Raw genomic sequence first — 20,794 nt, forward strand, 5'->3', positions numbered from 1 at the left:
GACTAAATTCTGACTGTAAATTCAGTAGGTTTTCAGACCATACTCCAGCCATGAGTGTGGCTGGCATTTACAATTAATTTTCCAAACCAAATCAGGTTTCCTACCAGAAAACATGCAAATAACTTCCCATCCCAAGGCGCAATGCATCTTCAGCTGACATCCCTAAACAAATTAAATCTTGTAGGATTTTTCCTCAGAATCTACTAAGACACATTTTGAATAATTGGGGCATTTTTAACACTGAGTAATACATACTACAGCATTCAGAGCAAGCTTTCCTCAGGCAGCAATGCAATCCAAACAATTTTATTTGGTTTTTATTCTAACCAGCTTGTAGATCTCTCCATTCCTGCCAGGCTGCAAATAAATTACTATTTTTTTCCATAGGAACACTATTCACACAGTATTTCCAACTTCGCGAGAACTAGCATGTAAAAGGTACCAAAATCATCCAGATACTATCCTATCCTATTGACTGTTGCCAGTTTTGATGTCGGTAAAGATTAACCTTGCTCATTTTTACCCTAACAATACTATGGCATCAAGAAACAGGATATGTGTCTTTCTTATAACAAAGAACTCTAAAGTGAATGATAGTTTGCTTCGCTAACGGTTCATAAAGGACTGCTTAGTGTTGCCAAAGTTAAGTGAACTTAGGGGAAAGGTAATTCCGGCAGGGGGAGATCACGACCACCGACTCAAGGACCACCCACTCAAGAAACCCACCGACCCAAAAGATTAAGGAAGTAAAGGTCGCGAGAATCCTAGTGAGCATGCGTAGTCATTTACATGGCAGGCGAAGAATTTTAACCAATCATTTAATAAAGGACAATGAATACGTATTAGATGATTGTATAAATAATTGTTAGTTTACATCAACGGCGTGCTGGTTTGTACCACGCACCCGTATTTGCGCATTTATGTAATAAAGGAAAATATTTCAGCTCTGTGTGAATTGGGCGATGCACACCAGGTAACGGACCCAAGTTTTTGGGACAACAGTTTGGCTTCTCTGAATATAACCAAACTTCCTTCCTTTAACACTGTCTTTGGCTGATCGTACTGGAAATGGCTATTTAACCACAAGCTTAGTATATTCCCTCTGAAAGAACAAGGGAAAGACCCAGATTTTTTAAGTGATTTGTCTTCAGTTCATTATCAAAGCTGAGATCATTCTCAAATCTCACAAAACAGTCTCTGTGGTCTTTAGTGTGAGCTGGATTAGTTTTTCTTGCTATGTAAGCATTTGGATTTGGCATTTCCTTTCCATGAAATTCTGTGCCATGTGCTCTTGTGTAAGGGGAGCTATAAGAAATGTTATGATTTCATCTCATAGTTTTAACCTACTAGTGATGTTTTTCTAAAAATACCTAAACAGGTGAAATGCCCGAGTCAATTTACTGTGAAAAGTTGCTTTGGATGTGGAGAAGGAAAGGAGGGGGAAAGGGGGGGATGTCAGTTTGATAATACAGTTGCTAGAAGAAAACACATTTTAAATGGGTAGTAAGGGTCATCAATAAAAACCGCGTCCATCATAAAACACTGTTACAATATAAATGTGACAGCCATGCTGAAATAGGGCTGTTGGGTTTTTAACTGCACCATGAAATATGACATTTGCTAGCGTTTTACGTCAGTTAACACTGGCAGGGCCATGTTCTGTGTGTGTCTGTTTGGTTGCAATAAAAGCATCTGAGCTCTACTCCATTATTTAAATTGTACAACGGAGTCATTCAGAGCTGCAGCAGAGTTTAAGATGTGCAGCTGGGCTATGACTGTCATAGTGGGATTTTCCACTTGGAAAAATGCTGTGTGAGGACATGACTGAATTACAGTCTGCATTCAGTTGCTCTTCAGACAGATTCATCTTGCTGGATGCATGATAAATGAATAAACACATGCATAAACAAATAAAACAAACATTACAGAAAGATGGGGGGGGGGGAACTTGTCTATTAGAAATTTAATGTATAGCCCAGGCAGCAACAGCAGCTTGATATGAGGTCGGGTAGATGTACAGTTGGTACCCCCAAAAATGGACAGAAATCAATATCTCAGTCCTCCTGACTCATAGCCATGCCGATCCACCAAAACAGTTGCAATTAGATATTTATTAGGAAACTTTTCAGGATCTTCTAACCTTGATGGAAATGGTATTGTGTTATTATTAGGAAGTAAGCCAAGGATGTGAAGAGTCTTTTTGCATGGGTTCAGGATTATGCCAATTTTACCAGATACTACTCAAATCAGTTCAGCCATTTTCTCAGTGACAAAATTCTGAAGAGACCAGAGCTATCCCTTCATAGAAATTACTTTGGCATCAAAGCAAAAATTCAAATGACAGCCAGTTCATCTTGGACTATCAGTTTTCAGGACTTGCTATACTTCTACAGATGAAGTATTAAAAAAAAGTCTCATCTTAACAACCACAAATTATATCTATCAAGTTCAAAGAAGGCAAAAAGTGAAACCTCTTATGCTTGGACAAAAGAGGAGATACAGTGAAATGACCCTCATTGTACAGAAAAAAAAAAAACGGACCATTATGGAAAAGAAAGACTGTTGCACAGATATAAAAGAATAATCCCATATACAGACAACAGCTAAAGAAGAAATTTGGTGACATTATTTCATTCCACTGGTAGCCTGTTTCCTAAACAGTAATGTTCTTTCCCCCTTACCTCAATAACCCCAGAAAAGCCTGCCTCAACCCGCAGTCCCCTCTGATGTCTTCCCTGGGTAAGAGAAGCCTGTGCCGCGCCTCGTTCAGAGCTATGAACCAGACAGACTGGCCAGCTGGCTTCTGCCAGACAGAGCCTAGGAGAGGCAAGTTTTGCCTGCATTTCGTTCCCTGGAGGAAATTAATTCATTCATTCTTTCCCTTCTAACCAGCCACAGAGGCTGTTCTAGTATATTTTTTTTTTCCCCCAGTGAATTTCTGGGAGGAAAAATAAACATGCAATAAGATTAATAGTTTGTTGTGTTTAGGCATGGCAGAGTAATGAGCATAGACTGAGGATCACTAGCTTCAGTTCAGCTGCACGGCTCATGTAAATTAATCCTTTAAATAGCCCTGAACACACAGCATATGTCTAACACATCCCAACCAACCATCACATGGCCACTGAACATACAGCTCCAGCTGCTGCTCCTATGACATTGAAGTTGTCAAGGGCATGCCAAACAACGCTATCAGTAGAGTGCCAAAAGGAGACAGGCACTCACGGGATTAGCCAGCACTTTTGGAGACAGCATTAACTGCTCATCAGAGTGTGTGGATTTCGTGAGCCTAGTAAGTACAGAGGAATCTGACAAATGGATCCAAATGGTTCAGGTTACGCTAGTCCCAGAACAACACAAGACACTGGCAGGTCAACCTACTTTGTAAAAGTACTTCCTGGTGTCAGGGAAGCACTGCACACTCCAGGAAAAAAAAAATTAGTATTATGATCACTGAACTCTTTATCCATTTGCCCTCCATTCCCATAGCATGGGAAACAGGGCCAGAATGAGCCCTTGAGACACAAGAGTGAGTGGTCTCCTTCCTGTGCTACAAACACCACCACGAGAAACTATATCCAGCAATGATGTCTGCCACACCAGGCTGTGTCACCTCCCTGTGATACCCAGGCGATAAGGCTGTTATCTTTTGTGCCATAGACTAAATTGGTCCCCATGAAGCCTTGTGCCTGGGAGTCATGAAGGTAATTTAAAGCTTTATTTGTTCACCTTTCCCCCAAACAGCTCGAGTGGACCACGTGGCTCCACTGCTTGGGCCCTGAATTAAGAACCTGAACAAATCATGCACTCTCAGTCTTGTGCTTAGCCACCAAAAGAATGCACATGGTTCTCGCCTCTACAGAGCATTAACACCTGCTTTAGCAGCAAACAGGCATTCCCAAGGAATGCTAAAAGCCACCAAGGTTTATGTAATGCTGAACAAGATGCCTCTCCTTTCACGTTTTAATCTAAAATGTTAAGCCTAGATAATAGAAGAAAAGTATTTGAAATGATGACTGCTATGGGATGTTATTAACTGGCTTTCAAACTTCTTTATTAAAGAAGTTGCAAAGATCTCAGGGAAGCAATGTCTAGAATCCTAGACTTGAGGAGCATTTAATCTTTCTCACTAACAGGAGCTTACTACCATTTAGACTGTGTCTACTCAAAGACAGGCAGTCAAGCATACGTGAAGAGGGTCTGCCTGACCACCGTGTACCTTACAGCATTATTTGTACAACTTCAACTCCGTAGAATTATCTTAGCGTGAGACTGGCATAACACAGTGTCTAATCAGCCTTATTATCCTAAATTCTCAATTGTTTCCTGGTAAGCTACATTTATGTCTTAGCTGATTATCCACTTAAACTATCAAGTACCAATTATAAAATGCAGTAACATTAACGTCACAGATGCTTCAATTCAGAGAGAAGCAACCCCAGATCATTTTTGGGATAATAAATTGCACTACAGAGGCAGCAAACCTCAGTATGAAATGCCTGTCTCTGATTTAAAATAAATAAATAAATCATTCTGGTGTACAAATGACTCATTCCTAAATAAGACTTTAATTAGTTAGAAATAAACCATGGTATAAGTTTGCTCACAGCGCTGCTGCAAACAGGCATTAGGATCCCATTCATATAATGTCATTGGCAAGTGCAATTCCTTGTGCAGTCAACAGAAAAGTGCCTCTTTTAAGCGTTGTTTTATGGCTGGTCCTCATGGAATAAAGTCCCAAGAATCCTGTTTTCCTTGCACAGAGAGGTCTGAAAAACTGAAGCGGTTCTGTGGAAGAGGACTTGCAATCTGACCCTGTTCACTTTGCCAACTGAGCTCCTCAGGCTCAAACAAACTGCAGATGTTCAAAAGCAAAACTTGTTCAAAACATTCTCTCAGTTCCCGAAGGTGGGGCAAAGTCAACCCAAAACACCATAGTGGCACTGTCAAGATCAATGTGTCTCACTGTGCATCCTCACTGCCTATGTCTGACCTTACATTATCATTGTAATATCAGCTTTCCAACCCTTCTCCTTCAGAGAAGGCCAACCTGTTGCACCCTGCATCACATTTCCAAGTTACACATCACAAAGGAACACCCATGGGTGTCGGAATCAATCATCAATGCTGTTAAATCATTCAAACGGTCACTGGCCTGGTTTTGACAATTCTCAGGCACATTTTGGGAGTCAGCAATGTGCAGATACCACCCCAAACAAGCAGTTTACATGTGGCTATCTTCTGGAAGCTAAAAAACTTTAATTATATCAGGATGAGCTGCATGTAGCTAGCTGTGCTCAGGGCCCAAGAATGACTCTGGGCATGCTGGCCACATTTGATTTATTAATACTGATGCAGCCACACTGGCTAGGTAAGATAAACAGCTTCTAGCTGCAGCACTGTAGCTTCTCCCTTAATACATGGCCTAATGGCTTAGGACGGGTTGTGCCTCCATCCTGAACATCCAAGAAAAAACATGAATCAAAGTACTTGAGAGGTCTGTATGTCTTTTGGTCTAGAAATCTGGGTCTTTTAGCTCAGTGTGGAGAAGCCAAAGGTTTGCCCCCAGTAGCCAGCAGCTCACCATGGGCCACTCACCAGGGAAGATGCTCTGTCTGGGAAGACTGGTGTTTAGTCCACTTTTAAGCTCTGAGTGACTTTGCCTTAGGTCCCCAACTGTCTTCCTTCCCCTGTGTATTACTTTGACAACATTACTTATCTTTCTTTGAGAAATACTGCTCCCTTGTATCTTCATGGCTTCTTAGCTCTCCCTTCATGCCATCTGTTACCTCTCGCCTGCCTCCCTGCTGACACATACCAATAGGCTTCTCTCTCAGTTGTGTAGCAAAAACACATTCAGGGAACTATTTCCCTTCTTGCTTTCTACTCCATCTCAACACCACTGTCACCAGGAAAGCTGAAATTGAGGAAAGGGCAGGAAAAAGAAACCAAAGGAAAAAAATACACAGAAGATACAAAGCAAACAGAATGAATCCTATAGTGCTGTGGAAGAGCAGGTTGGTGTTATTTTTGGCAGATCACTATAACTTGAATAGTTTTCAAGACAGAGTCATTAAATGGTTTAAAAATTGAGTGATTTGCAAATGGACTTGATGAGCAGCAGGAGAAGCAAGCGTTCAGAGAAGAGCTGCTATAATCGTCTAAAAAGTGCCATCCTGAAGCTGACCAGCCATCCATCTACCCAGTATTCTGTCATCAAGAAAGAGCATGCCTGAAAAAACCTTTTCTTTCTCCTCAGGATGTAATCCTTGGCTATTGAAAATCTTTCATTTTAAAATGCCAGTGGCTTAACACTGAGTAAACAGCTAGGGCTCTAGAAGGGAAAGAATGAATTTTGGCTCTAATGACAGGGTAAGAGAACAAAAGGAATTAAAAAACCTCAACAAATGACCCTTCCTCCCCACACTTCCCCCTCTTCCCTCCAGAACTCTTATGCGTTAAGCTGAATATCATACCATGTTTGCTACCAAGCCCAAGTAACATATAGTAAATGTCTGGAAAGACTCGAGGAATTACTTAATAGCTCCCAGCGGGTTTCTTCCAGTCTCTTCCATGGTGGCAGTAATGCTGTGCTCCGTAACTGCACTAGGCTGAGGTGCATGTCTGTATTTATTTCTGCATCTGTACCTATCTACATATAACTCTTTTTATTCAAAGTTCCCCAAGCATTTTACAAATAATCTGCAGAACCCTTTTGTGAATCAGGTAACGCAACCTCCTTATGGATGGGCATACTGAAGAGCAAAGGTACTTTGCGTCACAGAGCAAATCAGTTAAACCGAGCAAATCAGACAATCAGCAGTGAAGTTGGGAACTCTGACCCCACCTCCTCCCCATGCTCAATTTGCCAAGCCGTGTGTACATCCCTCAGTCCTATTTATTTTTTGCTTTCCCCTCTCCCTTCCATTCTTCTTATTTCAGGAGTGAAGTGCTTTTGTCAGCACAATTCCTCAACAATAAGAACAAATGGGAATGAATATCTAACATCTCTTTTCAAAACCAAGCATAAACCATTTGTGTGTCTGTCCCGACACACCACCCCCCCCACCACCACCTTTTTTTTTGTTCTTTTTTAATCCTACAGAGATAATTACCTGGCCAGAATTGAGAAGGCTGGGCACGCAGCTTCAGTTCCACAGGGACAGGCAGAACAAAATTCAGTTGATAGATCTGCTAATCAAGCAGGATAAATGCTGGATTGTACATACTTCAGTAACCACGCTAGCTGGGTTAAGTAACAATAGGAGCTACAGAGGCTCAAGTTTTATACTTCTTTAACATGTTTTGCTCTATTAAATAAGAGAAGAGAGTACAAAAACTTTGCAGTTGGAGAAGGAGCTTACTTGAAGCACTTTCACACTGGAAATTATTTCTGGAAGAGACTGAGTATAATTTGGGGAAAAGTAAAGGAAGCATTATGAAAGTAATCTTGTAAGTACAATTAAAGGTTTAGTTGAGGACTGGAGTTTGGTGGACTGTGGAAAAGAAGAGAGGAGGAAAGAAAAGTTTTACTGAATTAAGAAGACTTTGTATGACTAGGCTGGACCACCAATTTTTTTTATGTAGATTAAGAGTTATAAAAAGGAAAAGGACTCATATTAGAGATCAGCCTCTCTGGATTACAAAGAGTTTAGTAATTACAATTTTGCAACACTGCGACTTCCCTAATGAGGGACTGAATCCACAACTTCTCCTGGCTGACAACCTACTCGCCACTTAATTCGAAGGTTGGAATGCAAAGTCCCATGTTTACTGCCAAGCCCTAAAGACAATCACTTAATAAACCACCTGAAAAGACTCTCTATAGCTATAAAGGGGGTAAGCAGTGAGAGCTTGAGTGAGGAAGCCTTGCTGACTTGAGGCAGAAGTCTTCCAGCAAAGTGCATTTTTTCCCTTTATAAGCTCTGTTAGTTTAAATAACCTGTAGCATATGCTTACCCATTTGGCTGGTTTTGTTCTCCTATGGCAAGAGACAGTCGCATGGTCACATGGCTAACGTTCAAGAAGCAATGTCTCTACCTTTTCAGACCTTTATTAGTCAAGGGTTCATGTGCTTTCTCTTCCAATTTCACCATCTAGCCATAAAGGTTTATAAAGTGCTCCATTATTATACAAAACACAGATTCATCTTGATCAACTCAGCAAAAGTCATTCTACATTGATGAACTGCTCACTCCAACAAAGAAGGAGCCTGTTATTGAAACTCATGTAAGAACCTGAACCTTACCTAGAGAGGAAGAGGAAATCACAGGCAATCTGTCTTTCAAGTCACCTAAAAGTGTATTGGGCAAAGCAATGGAAAATATGACACCAGGAACAATCCTGCTTTGGCATGGCAATGAATCAAGTTATCTATGATCTTTTTCATCATCTGCTGTTGAATTATGTGAATTGAAAGACAGTACAAATACACCGTAATTATTAATTTTTTTTTTTTTTTTAAAAAGACCTGAAACTACTGGTATTTCATTTAATATATCAGAACAGCGAAATTATTTTGAAACCAGATACTGATACTCCTGGTCACACCAAATAGTAAATTGGCCAAAATTTGCCCACTGTAGTAACCGTGGAAGAATATCTGAGAGGACATTGGCTTAAATACATAGCTGTGAAATTACATTGTCCTGAATCAAGAATAAGGACCAGAAAGTTGTCTAGTTTTTAAGGTAATTTATTACCTTCTAGACTTTTCTGGTACTCTGCAGTTAGCTATCACATTTTGAATTATGTCTTCACTGAATAAAAGAGAATAAAAATATTAATAGTTGAGTTCTTCCTTCCTATGAAGACAAAGGAGTAGAGAGAAAAGCTGTGGAGAGGACTAACTAGTACTTGCCATTCATCCCTGATGTTTCTGGAGTTCATTATTTTTTTCTGATCTAGACTATAATGTATCAGCTTTTTAAATATACAAAAGTGATGCTGGAATCAAGGGATAGTGTTCTTCAGAAGACTATAAAAATATGGTAACATAACTCTCTTGTACTGCAAATTGACAGAAGAAATTCCAACTTTTAGCAAAATATAATTCTCAAATATGCTAAATAATGCTGTGTAGTACAGAAAGTAACAAAAGAGTAATATGATCTCCGAGAGAACTACAGCTAAAGACGCTGTACAAAAACATGGTAATTAAAACTAGGATCATTAATAGCACACGGCCAAAATCTCTCACATTGACTCATGAGTAAATAGGAGAGGGAGTATCCGATCCGTGTTTATTCCAATAGTTCCAGAGCAGAAACAAAAAAGCTGCTTTATCCCAATGAATGAAACCTTCTGCAGAAGACCATTTTACAACAACTTTATCCACACTTTGAAGTACCACTGTTTTGGAGCTGAGAAACCAGCATCAAGTCCAACAAAAGTCCTACTTACTTCAGCGATCTCTAGGGTCACTCCAGGACCACACAGTTTCTAATTAACCCTATTTTCTTGCTATCAAATCTTTGTCCTACTCCTGTGATCCATCCTGTCCAAATCATTGAAAACAATTGCACAAATACACTGAACACAATTTAAACCAGTAAGTCAACAGACATATTACTGTTAATATCAGTAAGTGATCCCCCATGCTTTTTCAAAAATATTTATGATGTAGTCTGTTTTCTGCAGTCAAGATATAGGCATAAATTACTCAAGATTGCCTGGTACTAAGTAGGGACCAGATTACCCTTTCAGCAGAAAATGCTGCATAAACGGGAGAAAAATGCCTCTAGGAATTCCCTTGAGGTGATACCTCCACACCAATAAGAAAAATTGGAAAAACAAACAAACAAACAAACAAACAAACAAAAAACCACAGTTCAAAATACAGAAGCAGACAGTGGAAATAAATTGAACCATAGGACATGTCCCAGAAAGCAGTGGACATCTGTGCAAAGGTCCTATATCTCTGTAACAGTTCTCGCCCCTACCCACACAGCAGCATGGTTTCAGCTAATTTTTCTGTTACTGAACAGTATTTGTGGTCAGCATGTTATTTTGGATGATGGAGCTGTTGCAGCAAAGCAGTGAGCAGCCAGCTATTTAATAACAGGAATTGGGCAACCCGTCTCGAAATGAGAAACTACGCTTTCATTAGCTACTTTTCTTATCGCGCTGTGTGTGCCATGAGGGAGATCCGAACAGACCCACCTCTGCAGCTAGTTACTGCATTTAGAAAGGGTCTGCAGTGCCAGGACGCAAAGTGGTGGATTACTTCTGACCTTTACCTAGTTACATGATTACCCAGCTGTCAGCTACAGGCAGTAAGCTCCAGCGAAAAGAAATCAGCTTGAACGGTCCTTTGGTGATCATGGTTTGCAAGTTTTGCTGCATTTATAACGCAGTAGCAAAAAGCCTGTAGTAGGCCCTGACCCGATAGTCCCACCAGTATTAGGGTGGAGTTGTGCAGGCTCTCTAAAGAATGAGACTCTTCGCTTTTAACATCTATACAAAAAGTAGAGGGTCATGAAACAGGGATAGGAGGGAAACAAAAAATGGTGGCTGTGTTTTTGTTGATTTTCAACAAACTAACAACTAACTTGCCTTGCATTGGTAAGGGCACTCTATTAAAAAGGTGCCTCAATGTTGTCAGTTTTCATGCACTACTGACTCCGCGGCAAGCAGCAGTTCAATATTATTCCTAGTATATCTAACTTAAAAAGAAAGACAATGCCAACCCCCTACGGAAGAGATTTATGATTGTGATTACCTTTTGCTTAGAAGTTGATTTAGGGCCAGACTGTTTCTCTGCAACAAAGGTAGAAAGAAGGTGGGTTAAAGCAGACACACAGAAGGCGGCGCTAAGGGAGGAAACGCTGCCCAGTGATGAAATCACCCTCCCAGGAGCTGAGACTCCTGATTTCTATTTTTGGCATTCCTGTTGTCATAGCATTAAGACCTTGGGAGGAGTATATATGTGATGGGGCTAGCTTCCATGATTTTACCCAATACCATACTTCCACTCATAAATAGCTGCACTAATTACAATATAACTACTCACAGAGCACTGCCTAGTGTAAGTCAGATACTGCCTCAGAAGGGTATTGCGAAGTTTAATTAATGCACAAAAAATACTTGGAAAGCCTGAGATTAGTTCACTGCATCACTGCAGCTACAGGGCACTGTTACTGGTAGTTTGAAGAAAAATAGCAAATGATACCCTTGTTGCAATAGATCTGTGTATTTTCCACAACCCACTAACACATTTTATATCAGACAGGGAAAATGAAGGTGATTCAGTACAACGTGAGGTTAAACTGGAGATAAAAAGCATTGAAAAAAAAAATCAGTGGAAAAATTTTCACAGCTACCCTTCCTGCAATGTTTCAGCGAGTTATCTTCTCCTCACATAAACCCTTCTTAATTATAGTCTTTGAATATCCCTGTGGATAGTTATCCATGTCAGATTTCAGGATATTAGATTAAACAAAGAGTTTGTTACTTGTGCAGAGTGTGAAAATAATGTTCCCACCCCCTCAATGTCTTCCCCAACTCTCTCTCCCAAGATCCTGCCTCAGAACCAAACTGCAACGGCTGTGCTATCAGGCTGAGCGCTAGACTGGTTTTGTACTACTAGTTGCTGATATCTAAAATCGCCTTTTCTTTTAAGAAAAAATCACCGCTGGCAGCCATGTATCCAAACCTAATTCTTAGGGAGCCCTGCTGGTACACTGTATCCAATGGTGCTTGAAAACTAAACACACATTTTGGGAAGCAGCCAATTATTTATTTCTAATCTTAGATATAAACCCCTACCCCTTTGATGTTCTACCACTTTGTACGTTTCACATATAACAACTTTCATCTACAAATCTTAAAGCACTTCCCGAACATCTCTCTGTGCAGCACCACCACACCTTCCACGGGAAATACACCATTAGAGACAAAGTGTCAGATTTTAAGACGTCTTGCCTTATTTGATATTGATGTGGATAGGTCCTAATGGTAGCCTTCAAATCAGTCAAGGCTAGCTGCCTAGGCCTTCTGATAATTACACTGAGCAACAATCTGGTTTTGTATTTGGGTTTTTTAAAGATACTAAAAGCTTTTTAAATTTGTTCATTTACTAGCTGCCTCTGATATCTGAAGTGGTTAGAAATTTTTTGCAGTTCTTTGGGGAAAGATCTGCAGGAAAACAGGCAGAACAGCTTCCTCTATACCTGAACACTTTACTGATCAGTGTAGACAGTCTTCATACTTGAGAGCCAACACTCCAGGGAAATTTTTAAGGAACATGTCCGTAACAGGTTTCATCACATTACTCTCCTATGACTTTTCTACTTGTGCAGGGCAAAATCATAACACTACTTTCCCAGGAGCTGCTTATGTGAAGAGAGAAAGAAGGGCTATTTCATTAGGACTGCTTTGCTCTGATCTCCCATGTGTACAGCACACGCCTCAGGTCATTCTATTTTGGTCTTTTATTCCTGAGGTTACTTTAAAATAAGTGGTGCCACTTAGAGAGAAATCAGGCATTAGGATTTCTCAAGCCTATTACTGGATGAGCTACTGAAAATTATCACCTCCACTTCTTGCCAAAATTTCTTTAACAAGTTCCTAATTTCCTTCACTCCTCCAAGCCTGGAAGTCAGGTGTCCTGCAACTTGAATCATGAGACCAGCAACATTAAATTAGAAAAGATGTTGGATGGAACAAGACTGGAAACTCTTAAGAGATACCCAGCAGAAAGTCATTGGGAAGTTATGCACAAGTGTGTGAAGAGCACAAAGCACTGTTTTCATATAGACACACACACATATAATTGAAGCTGCAAGAGACAGGCATGATGTTACACATGCCTGTCTAATAAGTTTAGCATGAGAGAATAGGAATGCTAGTATAATTTCCTTGTAGATGAAGGGATACCATGTAAATCTATTTGATCTGAAATTAGATAAGACCATAAAATGCTAACTACCAACATGAAAATGTGTTTGATTTTTTTTGTGACCGAGAAGCAGAATATTTCTACTTCTCTACAGAGCAAAAGTTCAAGGGATAACACAGTCCCAGGACAGAAACACAAAGAAGATCCCACTTAGTGTAAAGCTGGATAAAAACAGATTGATCACCCGTAAGCAGACAGCTAAAATTAACCTGGAAAGGTGCAGTAAGATGAAGGAAGAATTTCAACAGCCTAAGGGGAAGGGTGGAAGATGTCAAATTCTCCAAAAGGAGAAAATTAAGGCAAGACATAGATGTACAGAGTTTGAAAGATGAAGAAAGATGTAAGCTACTGCTGAGAAACAGAAAACCGAAGAATACAGTAGTATTGAATTGCCAAAGAAAGTCCAAAATTAGAGTAGTGTGGTGGTTCCTGCTAATTGGTACCTGGCAACCTCCATTCTGAAAGCCCCAAGGTTGTGTGGCAGAATCAGCAAATACAGTAGACGATGTGTGCCTAAGACAACAGCACGTTAAGAGAGATTCTACTCAAGGACATGAACATTATATCTGAAAAGAAGCAGCAACAATTGCAAATTAATAAGCCCATTGTGATAGGTAGAACGTCCTTCAGTTTACAGAAAAGCTCTGTGAATAAGATTTTACATGCACCATTTTTGGTGAACAGTTGCCCCTACCATAAGATAACCCAAGAGCAACCAATAGACCAAATCAGAAAGAAGAATAGTACAAGGTGACTCTCTGAAGTCATTTGTAGTTCTGAACGTCTCTTCTGGACAACAGTGTGGAAAAGAAGAAGAAGAAAAAAAAAAAAAAGCCTCAACATACAAGGCAGAGTAGCTGAACCACGTGAAGTTTACAGACAATATACCCTACCTCCAAAATCTGACTAAGCTGAGCAAGGAAAGCCAGCAGTGGATGCAGCTAAGTGAGCAAAAAGTAGAAGGAAAGAGGACTGGGACAAAGAATATAACTTTCAAAAGCACCAGACAATCTCTTCTTTGAATAGCTATAAAAGAAAGCAAGAATTATGACACTGATATAATCAAAAGACAACCCCAACAGAGGACTTAGGATATTAAATACTTATTTGGTAGTTCACTGGGATGCCTAGACAAAGCTGCCTGCTGATTATGTTGTTCAAACTAAACTAGACCGAAGTCATATAATAACAGTACTCTGCATTTTTAACAATCTGGATCTTCAGCAACGGCACAGGCATTTTTCCCCTCATTTTGTTCCCAAAGTCAAACAAAGCTAGTGCTATTACTCCATTTAATGAAAGGAAAGATTTAAGGTGGATGAATTAGGTAATTTGGCTTAAAGCCATGCAAAAAAGCTCAATCAGATCTTGTGGGTAAGACCATGCTCATATCATCTTTGTCTCACTTTCTAGCAAAAAAAAATCACCGTACCTTCTTTTGACATAGTTTACCATATATACCATTTTCCCATGCCTTTTAATACACATTTAGAAAGACGCCAACAATTTAAATTTGGATCCCACACTGAAATGCATGAAAACATGCTTTTACAGAACCTTTAGAAGTAAAAAATCTTTCCCCACTTTTTAAGCACTTTGGTTCAGCACTCAGCCAGCTCTCTGCAGCTACAAACAACTCCAACTATGTGCAGAAGAGGATGCTAACTTTCACTTGTGAAACTTCACATGACACGCTTCTGCCTTCCTACTCATGAACATTCCTTTGACTTCTTAGCACTACTGTTGGCATGCTAAATGCCAAAAGACACTTGTGTAAAAAAGAATTTTACTTTGCCTTTGCTTTTACAAAGGCTTGTTTTTAAGCAGTATACATCTAACTAAATCTAAGCAATTAGCACATGCACGTAAGGAGGAATTAAAAAAAGATGAAAACAGAAAAAAAAAAGAAAATATTATATCATAAATAGAGCTTTAAAAATGCACTTTTAGTAATCTAACATGTAATTAACAGCACAGATACAGAAATCAACACACAAGTCACACTGTATACATTGTAACATTTTGTATACTGACTTAATTGCCAGGATGAGGATTTTTATTTACAGGGACCTCTTTAGCACAACAAGGTGATACTGTCTCAGCTGCAACCTCACCTTTGCAGACAGATTAGAGTTTAAAAGTTCAGTTTGGCCTCTTTTTTTGTAAGAAGCTGAACTCCAAAACTGAGTCTCTCCTCAATTTCTGTAGTTTTCTGTACTCCACTTACTATTTTCAGTTCTCTTCCTGAACAGCAAATAGTTGAAACAAAGTGTGACCTTTTTACTCACTTTAAAACTGACCTAGAAATGCACAGCTGAAATCCAACAGACCAATCCTTAATCTAAGTAAGGATAGGAGTGGTATGACCTACGCATTCTGCAGAAAGATCAACCCACTGGTGTAAGAGTATTGAGTGAAGAGCCAGGTCTGGTGCTTGGTTTTAAAAGTGGAATTTAGTTCTCTGCTTTGCGTGATCCTGGGCCAATCTCAGTGGCCACCTGTATGTGGGGGTGGGATGAGGGTATTTCCCCACCTCACATAGCTGATACGAGGTTGTCCTCAAAACCATGACTCGTTATGGATTGTGAAGAACCTGAGGCTAAATAAGTAGACACCTAAAAGCGCCCCAGCTTTTGTTTCTGTTTGGCAAGAAACCAGAGGAAGCATTACGCCTCCTGCATAACCAGGTACCCAGTTCTTCCTTTTTGCCAGTACTTACAGACCCTCTTAGATTAGTCTCATAGCAAATTTACCTTTATATCAAATTTCCCAGTCTGATTTTACACAGTATACCAGTTTACTTTTATACCAGCTCTCAAACAAGAGGCCATACTCCCAAACTACTTCTACTTACTGGTGAATTCCCCGCCACACTTGACTGCATTTAACTGCACCCGTAAGACTTTTTTCATCCACATTGTACATTATAGTCTCCTATCACCCCAAAAGAAATGTTATTGCTTACTATTAGGAATAAAAATCAAACTTGTCAGGACCAGATCATCAAGTGGAGTGAATTATGCATATTCAGTGGCATCAGCATGAACAAAAATGTTATCAAAACAACTGTATTTTCCATCTAGTCATCAGGAAATAATTGCAACATCTCACGTGTTACTTGAATAGATGACTAAGTAGCAACAAGTGTTTAGGTATTCTTTACTGAAGAGACACTCTCCTTGCAGAATAAAAACAAAGTTTTAACAATTCCCACTTGGTGACCCACATCAAAACTAGAAAAATGCATTGGTTTTGATTGTGAAGACTCTGATCTCGCTCCATACCATTTTCCTTCTGATGGGTTTTAAATATAATATTGTGCAACTAGCGTCCAACATTAGTAGTAATAAATGGAGGCAAGCACAAACACACCTTACTGTTAGTGGGCTCTGTTGCTACTTCTATATCTTAATGTCTGCTTTGGGAGGGATAACTTCTGAAGCTAACTCCTTCAGGATTTAGCTCATGAAGGATCAATGACTTCTAGCATGCTCTCGAGTAGCGACAGGGGAAAAACCTTGGATTGTTAGCTGCTATCTCATCTTTTTACTTCAGGCAGCACTGGGAAACACTGCAAAGCAGAACTTATCATTGGGGACAAGGGATCAAAAAGGCTGAAATTAGAAAAGACAGTTTGGCTGCTTTCAGCTCAAGTGGAAGTATTATGAAAAGCGTTTTGAATTATGTCACACAGGGCAAGTGTCAGTACAGTTAGTAAGAACTTACCGTGCCAGCAAATGTCAGTACAAATTACACTGCAGGACAGGCGAGCTGTATGTCACCCTCACTTCCAAAAGGGAAAGGCTTCCCCCCTCTGCCAAGAAGCTGCTCCCATTTCAGAGCTCATTTAAATTAAACTGTTCTTATTCAAATCAAAACAGCATGGAGGGAGCACTATAGTAACATTATGGGCAATTCTTCGGATCCCTCCCTACTTGCAGGGGTAAAATGCTTTGATTCTCCACCACCTTAAAACACAATCACCTCAAGGCTAGAGTTGCATATGCAAATGGCTGCCTGCAGGCTCTTGAAGCCACTGCTTACCCTGCTGATGAAAAATGTCTTGCTGTCCCCTGTGCTCCTGGGTCTGTACCCATCTAATCTTTCTTACTTCTTTGATCATATACTCTTTGCAGAAAGGTGCATTTGCAATTTATGCTGGACTCAGCACAGTACCCAGCACAATTGAGGCCTTGTCAACATTTGGGGTCCCTCAGCACTACTAGTAAAAGTGAATAATAGGAACATCAAATTCAGTGCACCAGAAAGGAGAAAGACAGGACTAAGTCATAAGCAAAATCAATTTATTTTATTTAACTATAAGGAAATCTTTCACTGAACTGTGAACTCCTAGCAAAATGAACTGGTTTTGATTCAGCTATCCTGAAGTCTGAAAATGTTTCAATTATAAGTTACCAGTGCTTCAATATAGAGAATAAACACTTCTTTATGTTCTGCAGAGAAAAAAAAAAAAAACAAGACCTAAAAAACAGTTTGATGAGTTGAAGGAAATTTTTATTGAGTTTTGAACTTTTCCAGTACATGACTTCCCAGAAGTTTTCAGGTGCTTCTTCTTCAGGCTTTCATATAAAAGTTAGATTGCTGAAAAAAATTAACCAAAATTCACATAGCTTCTGTTAATATAGGAATAGCTGTGTTGGGTATGAACCAGAAGATAGTCTGTTCCTTCACTTGCTAAGCTTTGTTTTATGTTTCAATAATTTCTCTGCCAAAAAAAGGATAAACACACCTAGAATGCTATCAAGAATAATGCCCACAAATAAATGGCAATATAAAAGTTCAGGGATTCAAGGTCTGGCGTTGATTTAAGCCACTATTACCTCCAGTTATTTGTTCTATCCTACATTCACAGGCTATCATCCCAAACAGAAGAGTCACTATAGTAGACCATCTCAGGTGCTTTAATGCAGAGACTATGAAGCACTGAAAGAGCAATGAAGTTTTAAGTGCAGACCGAGACTGTACACAGAAGTAGCTGGGTTGCAAGCTCACATTTCTACATGACAACTCTGCAGGATGACAGCCTTTGGCAAATGAAAACTAACAAAGCAACTCTGGGGCTCTAACAACATTTTTGCTGTGAATAACTGCCTATAAATCCAGTTAACTAAGACACTGCAGATGCTCTGACCTTGTACATTTTTCTTAGCCACTAGTACCAGTTCTTTTCAGAAAGAACTCAATTTATGTGCAACTCTGTCTGTCATTGACTCGTGTTCTGAATGGCTGGACTTGAGCTATGTCTGTGTAAGCAGAATTTGCCTCCATGTATTCATTCTCTATCCCCAGAACGGCTGCTGCGAGAACGCAAATCCCATTTGGAAGGATTACTTACCACGCAAAGGCCAGAGGCCCTGTCCAAGGCTGGGCTCCCTCCCATGCCAAGAAGCACAAACTCAGAAGCTCCGATTCAGAGAAGGACATGATTAAAGCAGGCAAGGTGGCAACACAAAATGGTATTCTCATTTCACATATGCGGAACCAAAGCTGTCATTCCTCTCCCCCCCATTATATTAGGAATTTGCACTAAAGCTGGGGATTTCATAAAATGCAACTGTAAAGCTGTTCAAACATGAAAGCACAGGCCAGCATTTATACTTGTGGAAGCTGGCAATAACTGGTGGCAATACAGATTCCACTGGAGCACTTGTGTGTGGACACCAGGGGTCACACAAGCATCTGGGAGGGGAAATAAAACTCTTCAGAGAAGTGTCTGCTATCTAGACCAGGTCTTCACAGGTTTTTATGGTCTATGTACATTCCTCTGTAACAACAATTACGGAAAATTACTGGAATGTCCCAAGTACTCCAGAGTTTGAATGTGTTTTTCCTTGTAAGTTGTATTTGCTATTGCTTATCTTTGCATTTTCTAAATACTTCACACATTCATTCCTGTTATTTCAGCATACAAGGGAGCACCTCCTGTTTCTATAGGATGCAGTGCCACAGTCTGTTACATTCCCCACCTTAGGAAAAGGATCTGTTCAATGCAGTTCTTCCACAAAAGAAGAATGAGAGGAGTGTATCTCATGTTTGTGAAAATGGCAGACTGATAACGCTGGACACTGGTGGCCAGTGTTTCTGTACAGAATAGAAGCAATGGCAGCGCATTGCCCCAGCACAGATGGTTCCCTTATTTAACACTGGCCGGTGAAAATGGAGAAATGGAGTATCACACTGACTTCAGCTGTAAGTCCTCTCTGGGTTAAAGCAGACGGCAGCTAAGACCAGTGGTAACTGCCTCTTTTTGCAACTGCACAGCTGCCTGATTTGAGCTCCTGAGTAACACAGAGCTGGCACAGTGTTTTTGCATTTACTCTGTAGTAATCTTGTGCTGATCAGGATTGTTAGAATATGAAGAAGTCCTACATAGGCATCCCCCAGCCATGCAGAACTACATCATCTCAGAAGTGAGAAATTTTACTTTAAAATTAGTTTGTTTCACATCTTTCTCAAGTGTTTCTACCAGTTCCAAGTAAGTTTTTGAAAATCTGTGTTACGTACCTTCCCTGAAAACAACTCAGTAAAGGAAGCATTCAGAATAAGTGACAGTATACCCAGGCATAAGGCAAAGGATGCCAAGAAAATGTATCAAGCTCTCCACCACCCTCATCTTAGAGCAATATGCAATTCATTTTTATTGGAATAGATAGAAAAAAGAAAAATGCAGCAGTTTTTATAAACAAACCATAGAACAATCCTGAAAGTGAAAGAACACTAAGACTGTACAAAGAAAATGGCATCACCTGCATCTCCAGTTAGAGACATTTTCTGGCCTCCAGTTTAGAGACATTTTCTCCCGATTAAGATCCTGCACTAAGAAGTACAGTTTCAAGTCTACTTCAATCTACAGCAATTAATAAGCACATAAAAAAAGGATGCCTTAGGTGAGTGGGAAGGTCTTCTATTAGCACATGCTAAAAATAGACAACCTGTAGAGCTATCTGAGCAGATACTTTACATAATAAAACTTTGAATTTTACAGGCCCTCAGGAGCCACATTTGTCATTGACTTTTGAAAGTTGAGGCCTTTTCGGGTCTGACTACAGTCCAGTTACGCGTTAATTGTAGGTCACAGTTATTAGCAATGAGCCACTAGACTGAACAAGCTTTGGAGAACGCCTCCATTGCCATCTTGGGCAGTACCACAAAAGACATCTGCACTGCACTGAAGAGAAACAAACCAGCAGAAAAATCCCTTTGTGTCTTACCTTGTAATGGGAAGAGCAGATGCCTTCAAACATATCTATATCCATACAGTCCATTGGTTCAGATCTTCCTGGTAATAGCAATTCTTCCAGCTTCTTATTTTCTTCGTTTTAATCTGCCAGCTGGTGCAACCTGTAAATTTACAGAAGTGGGTGTGTTGTTCCAAGATGTTTATTCATCTCATTCTACAAGTCATTCAATTTAAATATATATGGCTCTGTGCCATGTGGCTCCTATTGCTCTCCAGAGCTTTCAGTGTAATGGATTACAGACCACAATGTTTCTGTAGGTTATTGATTTTTGGGAATATAAGTAGAGGACTCTTTAGGATTTCTTTGCAGACTTTCCAGAACATCACATTCCATATGTGTATATCTTATATATTTGAGAACATGCTTCTACCTTATGAAATTCAAACTTTATTGTACAAAAAAAAAAAAAAAGCATAACTTGCATCTCCGAATTGTCAATTTCTTCGTCAATTTATCTGTTAGAGGTTGATTCTTGTAGAAAGGGACAAATTACATTCAAATATTAGTTCAGGAATAGGAATGTTACTAAGTTGAGAAACTGGAGGTTGACAGAGTGGCCAAGATTTATGTTCAGCAATTAAGGTAGCAAAAAAAGAAAAAAATGCCTTCCAAAAAAGTGACTTTGAACACTGTT

This window comes from Platalea leucorodia (assembly GCF_965183815.1).
Source record: "Platalea leucorodia genome assembly, chromosome: 1".
In the NCBI taxonomy this organism is placed as follows: domain Eukaryota; kingdom Metazoa; phylum Chordata; class Aves; order Pelecaniformes; family Threskiornithidae; genus Platalea; species Platalea leucorodia.